This window comes from Carassius carassius, chromosome 10 (genome assembly GCF_963082965.1).
Source record: "Carassius carassius chromosome 10, fCarCar2.1, whole genome shotgun sequence".
Lineage (NCBI taxonomy): Eukaryota > Metazoa > Chordata > Actinopteri > Cypriniformes > Cyprinidae > Carassius > Carassius carassius.
In genome coordinates this window covers 18,959,973-18,968,657 of record NC_081764.1, presented here as the reverse complement: position 1 = coordinate 18,968,657, position 8,685 = coordinate 18,959,973, and the positions used below count along the sequence as shown (strand labels likewise).

The 8,685-nt window shown below is 41.9% G+C and overlaps 1 pseudogene; it reads right to left on the bottom strand.

Annotated features, from left to right (window-relative positions):
• Positions 1-532: 532 nt before the first annotated feature.
• LOC132152307 (epoxide hydrolase 4-like) overlaps positions 533-8,685 on the bottom strand; it is a 30,279-nt pseudogene continuing 22,126 nt past the window's right edge.

The window sequence follows — 8,685 nt, the reverse complement described above, 5'->3', positions numbered from 1 at the left end:
ATGGCACAGGTCCATTAAATACAGACCCAAATATGATTTTAATAATATATTAGTAAATGCTGAAAATAAAATGAGCTGACATTCTTTAGAAGTATTTTTCATTGTTAGTTCATGTTAACTTATATAGTTGACAAATTTTAACAAAAATCATTATTATTTTATTGTTTAAATAGTATTTAACTATTTAACTTTAGTATTAAATTAAATTAAATTAGTTTTTTTTTAAACATTCTATTTCATTTATATGAATTAAACACTGTATGTTTAAGTATGATGTTAATAAATCTTAATAGCAATGATAAAATAGGAATCTATTAATTATAAGATAATTTGAAATACAAATTTTGCCTAATTAAAAAACATGCCATTTCATATTTTTTGCAAGCAAGCATCTTATTAAACACATTATCAATAACTATTGTTGTTTAAAAAAATGTTATTAACGTTATACTAACTTTGCAGAACCTTCTTGTATATGAAAAGAGAGAGCATCAGTTTGAGAGTAACGGAGAGAGCAAATTATGAGTTCAAGTCAGTTTTTGCTATTATTTATTTGCTTAGAAAATCAAAATGGCACAGAGCTGGTTCCAATGTCTTAGATCCAGTGTTTAGGAAGAGATACAAAAAAGTGGACAATATCGAAACATCACTTTGTTTTATTATTCAGGAAGATCAAAATATTGACATTCTCAAATGCTTAAGCCAAGTATTGTCAAAGATACAAAAAAATAATATCTTCCAATAAGACAACATTACCTAATAGAGATGTGTGGACTCCATAAGACAGTGATACAGAGAGTGCAGAGAGTAGGAAATCTACTGATACAAACGGCTGACAAGCCCACAGCTCAGTCTCAAAAAGACATGGCACATATTTTATCCTGCAGAATGGTATGTCGAAAGGCACCGCACAATACAGTTTACTCACAGATATTTTGCAACACACTTTTAAACACTGTCACCAAGAAACCTTAAGGCCAATCTCATGTGCAAACTTGAGGAAAATAGATTAAACATACTACTCTCTAAACAACTCCTCCAATTACAATGTGCTTTTGTTCTTTGTCCGCTTCACTGAAGTTTGATTTGTTTCTATATCTTAGATGATCAAATTTGAAACAATGATTGCATTAATCATTACGTTGGTTTGTTTTTACAGGCCTTTCCCTGGACACCTCTTCAGGCAAAGCTCAGAGGGAGAAGGACCCCATTATAAGTTCCTGTAGTTTTTGCGGCTTTCTCCTTCCTTAATGAAAGTCCATATGAGTGTGTTGACGATGTCGGGCTGTTCTTGCTGTAGCCAGTGACTGGCTCCAGAGATGATATTGAGGCGGAAATGGTTTCTGATGTACAGACGTCTCTCTCTCCCCACAGCAGCAATACAGGAGACTTCACCTCGCTCTGACTCAACGGGAGGACACTGCAGATAACAAATCATACAAATATTGTATGTCGAGTGTTATTTTTGGAGCCGGATTAAGATGTTTAAACCCATTGCATGATTCATATCGGTTGGAAAACACAGAAATCCATAGAAATACGGAAAGTTCATCCCTCCCTATGAAAAGAAGAAGATTAAAGATTTTATTAACAGTCCCCAAAAAATGACAAAGAGTAAAAATGTCTGACAATTACTTCATCCATTATTGGTTTGTACCTTCTGGAAAATATGACTATTGCAATTTAAAAACTTCAAGAACAGTCTACAGCTGGGGTTTGCAACATTTTAGAAGCCAATGACAAACAAATATAATGATCCCCTAGCAAGAGACACCCTTCCTAAAATATAAAGGAAGCTATATATACAAACCCCATTCATACTGTGGGAAAAATATAATGCACAATTTAAAAATTAGCTTTTACATTATTACTTCACTCAAGCCAAAGCAACATATTATCTGGAAAATACTGACTTTACATTAGGTGTACCTTTTTTCCTACCCACTTTTAGATGATGCACAGTAATTCTTTCAAACATTTTCAGTTCAGATCATTTTTTGTAGGCTGTTTCTGTTAAATCTTTTTTTCTACCTCTAACGCTCCCTATAATGTGTTTATCTGACAGCCCTACAAACCCCAAAATGGATATACTAATTTGTTAAACAGAGGTTAGGATGTGTTGAAAGGTTCGGAAAGGTTCCTCTCCTCAGTTCTGATATGGACTTATGTGTTCCTAGTTTCTGTAGAAACTGTTATGTCAGCGCCCTCCTACACACACCCACCTGCCCACCTACACATCCACTCGCACACACACACACACACACCCACCCACACACAGACACAGACACACACACACACACACACACACCCACACACACACACACACACACACATACACACACACACACACACACACACAGTCAGCGTAGCTCTGTCCTGAGACGTAATCAAAGTGTGCTCCAGGAGTAGATGGTGGGCTCAGTCATGCACACAGTCTCACAAGCTCCTAACACATGCACTCCACAAGCAAATTAAAGCAAAGGTTTTACACCAGGCTGTCCACAATTGTTCGTGTATATTTGAACAATGAACTGAAACACCCATTTTGAGTGTTTAGTACTCTCAAAGACACCCAGAAGTTGATTTGATGCATATCGTGTAATACCATTACAGTACAGGCAGCGAGTAAATGACTGTTCATGCACAGCTCAGAAAGCATGAAATCAGTTCTTGACAGGAACACATGCACTTATGAAATTAGCTCTCATTCTGTATTATGATCTTATACATTTCTTTGATGTTATGTCAGTAACATTTCGAACATTTTGAAACAATAAAGCAAATCTGTTGTAGGCATTACTGCTGCAATAGCTGAATTTAAAACCATCAGCTCCATCTCAAAACTCAAAATATTGCATAATATTTAATATTAAATAAACATAAATATCCATTTGAGACACTAGAGGGCGATATTTTATGTAAAATTAGCTACGCAGTATCAGAAATATGCAAAGTGGTAAGATTTGAAATAAGACGCACCTGAAGATATTTCTGAAGTAGTTGAGGGCCCCAGTGAGGGCCCCTGGCTGTGAGAGAGCATGCAGGTATGCTTCGAGGTCTTCTTCGAAGCCAGCGGCCCTTACAACTGATGCCTGTGCTGCGGCTGGTGAACAGACTCTTCAGCGCCTGTAAATCCACATTAGCACGCAATGAGAAAGCAGAACCAGTTTGAAGAAATCGGTTCTACTATATATGAGGTGTCTTTAACCACTGTTTAATTATGTCTAAATAAATAAATGTATTAATTGTTATGTACAATAGACAATGTAATCAATATTTAACTGAATATTACCGATGTAATTACATGCAAGTATTTTAAACATGTGAAACATGTACTGTACACAATAAATGCATTGCATCAATCAAATGATTAATTTAAAGGAGCTATGTGGAGGTTTTTACTTAAAAAAAATCGTTTTCATTTTGTACATGTATGAGCCAACCATGATGTAAAAAAAGAATGACACCTCGACTGTCCACCACGGTTGCCTCTATCAGCCTGTAGGCTCAATTGTGTGTGAAGGAGTCGGGCCCGAATTGGCGCGAAAATTCACAAAATGTGACGTCATGCGCGTTCTCATCTACTTGGGCTTACAACCATACGGCACGCCAGCCATTATAGTAAGCAGCGGCAATAGTGTTTTCAAATGGACTCTGCGGATGGAAAGAAGCGACCAGCCTCCAGCACAATTCAGACACCCACGGACACTCCTCATAAGTAAAAAAAAAAAAAAAAAGAGCGTGCGCACTGAGAACGAGCATGAGACTGGCTGCAGTTCCTCTAACGGCCACTGGTGTCAGTAACGGTTAGAAATTTCAGAACCTACGCAATGCTCCTTTAAATATTAATGCATAGCAGTTAAATATAAAGTGGGTTCCACCATTCAATCTGGTTCCAGCAAAATAGAACTAAAAAGACAAACATCAGTTTAATAGATGCTATGCAAAATAATTAAATTTTTATAGATCATAATGAATGAATGAATGAATGAATTTCATAGATCATAATGTTCTTGATTTAAATGATACTAGACTACTTCACACTGAATAATTTAAATATGCTGTATTTCAACAACAGCACTTACTTCAGGCTGGGTAAAATTACAATGCATAATATGCATAAAATAATCAAACACTAAAGCTAGTGCCTATCCAGAGTTGATTCATAATGACTCAGCTATGTGTGCTGAAGACAGATGGATACGCTTGGCCTACTGATCCATTCTGTATTCACAATTCTAACACAAACAAATTTGCATGCTGGACCCAAACGCTGGTCAGTTATGCAAAATGATGGGTAATTAAAACAAGAGAGGATGATGTTATCAATCCACACTCTATTCATTTAGTATTTCACACTTTATACAAATGTACATTCATGTCATTAATTCATTACATACACTGGCAGTGAGATTTCTCTTATGTCCACCAAACTGCAATTATTTGATCGAAAATACTGCAAAAACAGTAATACTGTAAAATATTAGAATTTAAAAGAACTCTTGGTAACACTTTAGAATAAGGTCCCATTAGTTAATGTCAGTTAACTTCTTTACTTAACATGAACTAAGAAAGAACAATCCTTCTACAGCATTTATTAATATTAATGTTAATTTCAACATTTACTAATGCATTATTCAAAATCAAAAGTTGTGCTTGTTTACAACTGTGAATAAGCATGAACTAACACTGAATAACTTTATTTTCATTAACTAACATTAACAAAGATAAATAAAAACAGTAATAAATGTATTGTTCATTGTTTGTTCATGTTAATTAACTAATGGAACTTTATTCTAAAGTGTTACTGTCACACACCTGGACTCATTTTGTGTGTTTTTGCCCCTGTGACCCAGTTTCTGTCTTCCGTGTGTGGTTTGATTAGTTCCCAGGTGTGTCTAGTCATTTCCGCATGTGTTCCATGTCCCTGTTAATTTAGTCATTCCTTCCACCTGTGTTTTCCCAATTATGCCTTGTATAAATGCCTTGTCCTTTCAGTTCTGTTTTGTCGGGTCTACTCGTCTACTTGTTACTTGTCTACTTGTCCTCTTGTTACCTGTTACTTGCCACTTGTTACCTGTTACTTGCCACTTGCCACTTGCCACCTGTTATTTACTACTTACCTTGCCTATGTTTGATTTAATAAATCCTTGTTTCGTTTATCCCTCGGCTCCGCGTTCCTTCCAGCAGCGTAAGCCGTGACAGAAGACCCGACCTAAAAAGAAGTTAAAAACTGCGTGTTTTCCCTCCGTTTTGTTTTCCGTTTTTTCACAGTCTTTTTCTTTCCGTAGTGTGTCATGGATCCCCTCTATTGCCCCGAATACCTCCTCCTCCTGCTGGAGCAGGAGGGACTGTCTCTCGAGGACCATACCAGACGGTTTCTCTGGATAGCTAATGCCACCAGCTACCCGGACCACGCGCTCTGCACCTTTTATCACGCCAGCCTGAACTCCAGGTGCAGAGCGTTGTCGCCCGAAGATGGTCCTCGGGAGGATTTCGCCGCATTCGTAGAGTGGAATCTGGTGAGAAATGGGTCACCTCTCACGGTCGGCCCAATGGAGGATCTCGCCAGGTCCACTCTGGACCCAGAGCCCAGCCTACAATCTCCCCACGGTACGAGGCATAAGCCCGAGCCCACCGATGACGGAGAGCCAGAGAGCAACCCGTCAGACCAGGTGCGAGAGCCGGCGACACTGCCCACCACGAGGGAGCAAAATGTGGAGCGCCAAATGGGTCAAAATGAGGGGGTTTCCAATTCACCTATGCCAGATCCTCTGTTAAACCCAGGAAGGGCTCCTGAACTTCCGTTAAGCCCAGGACAGGCTCCTGATCCTCCTGTAAGCCCAGGACGGGCTCCTGATCTTCCGTTAAGCCCAGGAAGGGCTCCTGATCTTCCGTTAAGCCCAGGACGTGCTCCTGATCCTCCTGTAAGCCCAGGACGGGCTCCTGATCCTCTGTTAAGCCCAGGAAGGGCTCCTGATCTTCCGTTAAGCCCAGGACGGGCTCCTGATCCTCCTGTAAGCCCAGGACGGGCTCCTGATCCTCTGTTAAGCCCAGGAAAGGCTCCTGATTCCCCGTTAAGCCCAGGACGGGCTCCTGTTCCCCCGTTAAGCCCAGGACGGGCTCCTGTTCCCCCGTTAAGCCCAGGACGGGCTCCTGTTCCCCCGTTAAGCCCAGGACGGGCTCCTGTTCCCCCGTTAAGTCCAGGACAGGCTCCTGATCCTCCGTTAAGCCCAGGACGGGCTCCTGATCTTCTGTTAAGCCCAGGACGGGCTCCTGATCTTCCGTTAAGCCCAGGACGGGCTCCTGATCCTCCGTTAAGCCCAGGAAGGGCTCCAGCCCCAGAGCTTACTCCAATGCCTGCTCCTCCAAAATTCCCACCCTCCCATCCACTCCTGCCTCCTCCTCCGCTGTCGTCTGGCTGCCCCTTTGCTCGCCCTCAGCCTACCATCATTGTGGTGCGAGCTCAGCGGGACCGCCATCCTCCAGCGACGCCTTGGTCGGCGTCTCCCTCACCTCCGCCTCCAGCCTCTGAGGCCTGGACTCCGCCTCGGCCCGTTGACCCGTCGGCTCCACCATGGCTCCTAGCTCCTTCCTCTCCGCCATGGCCCGGCAGTCCGCAGGCTCTGCCTGGCTCCCTCGTCCCTCCGGCTCCGCCTTGGTCTGGCGTCGTCCATCCTATGCCTCGGGACTCCACTCCTCCGGCTTCGCCTCATCCCTCCGTCCCTCCGGCTCCGTCAGGCTCCTTCATCCCCTCGGCTACACCTCAGTCCTCGGTCACTCTGGCCTCACCGCGGCCTTCCGGATCCACATCGCGGCGTCAGTCACCAGAGCCATCAGTTCCGCCTAGGACCTCCGGCTCCTCCCCGTCACCCTGGCTCTTCGGCTCTCCGTCTCCGCCTCGGGCTCCTCCTCCACTTGCTCCGTTGCCGTGGGTCGAGTCCCTGGAGTCGGTGACCATTCCTCCTCCATGGCTCCTTCCACCGTCGGCCCCACCTTGGGCCGTTATGGCTGTGGCCTGGGTCCTGCTGGGTACCTCCTGCTTCAGATCCTTCCTGTCTCCTCCCTGGCTCCTCCCTCCGTCATCTCCTCCCTGGCTGCTTCCTCTGTGGTCCCTGTCTGCTGGCCCCCTCCTGGGAGGCTGTCCTCCACCGGAACCTCCTCCCAAGTTCCCACCCACGCCTCCCTTTGTTGTTTCTACGGTGCGAGGACGCACCTACCGGGAGGGGGGAGTACTGTCACACACCTGGACTCATTTTGTGTGTTTTTGCCCCTGTGACCCAGTTTCTGTCTTCCGTGTGTGGTTTGATTAGTTCCCAGGTGTGTCTAGTCATTTCCGCATGTGTTCCATGTCCCTGTTAATTTAGTCATTCCTTCCACCTGTGTTTTCCCAATTATGCCTTGTATAAATGCCTTGTCCTTTCAGTTCTGTTTTGTCGGGTCTACTCGTCTACTTGTTACTTGTCTACTTGTCCTCTTGTTACCTGTTACTTGCCACTTGTTACCTGTTACTTGCCACTTGCCACTTGCCACTTGCCACCTGTTATTTACTACTTACCTTGCCTATGTTTGATTTAATAAATCCTTGTTTCGTTTATCCCTCGGCTCCGTGTTCCTTCCAGCAGCGTAAGCCGTGACAGTTACTGGACTCTTTTCTTTTTTAATATATTTTAAAATGCAATTTCAAATCATTCTAATACGCTGATTTGGCACTCAAGAACATTTTTTTAGCATTAAGAATTCACGTGTACTGCTTAATATTTTTTTTTGTGGAAACCGAGATGCATTTTTGTTAGGACTGTATGACAAATAGGAATTTCAAAAGAACAGAATGTATTTATAACATATTTTTTTATAACAATGTAAAAGCCTTTACTGTCACTTTTGATCAATATATTGCATACTGAATAAAAATATTAAATGTTAAACTCACCTTAAAATCATTGATGGAGAGCATTAGCTCAGGGAAATATGGCAACTGGAAAAAAAAAGTAGTAACATGACTTGAGCATCTGACTGGGGTGATGAAGGGCATAATCTGGACAGAGAAGAGAGAAAATAAAAAAAATGACCATCTTAAGCAAAGGAAACTTAACTCACCTTTGTACAGTGTGGCCTGAAAAGCCAATTTCTTCACTTGTAAGCACATGACACACATATGAATTGTCAATAAAATGGTTAACAATGAAGGGATAAAGATTTTTTTTGTCGTTTTAAAATCACTTTCACAATTGTGTGGAGGACACACATTTTTGCTCTGGAGAATTGCACTACGAAAAGCTAATTTTATTGAAAAATAATCGTATAAATTATCTTCATGTGTCTGTTGCCTTATATACAGGGTGCGATTGGTGAAAAAAACAGAGGGGGGGATTGTTTTGAAACATTTTAATTCATAAAAATAAACCATGAGAACATGAACTGGATGACGTCATGCGCTAATTAGCATATATATGATGTAAGTGCGTCATATTGTATTGCCTCCCTATACTCACATACTGCAATTTAATTTACCGTAATTTCCGGACTATAAGCCGCAACTTCTTTCCCACGCTTTGAACTTCGGGGTTTAAACAACAACGCGGCTAATATATGGATTTTTCCCGCTTTCAATTTATTTATTTATTTATTATTTTTTTTTAAACACATTCTGTGACGTGCTCAGTTTTTTGGCGGAATGAAGCT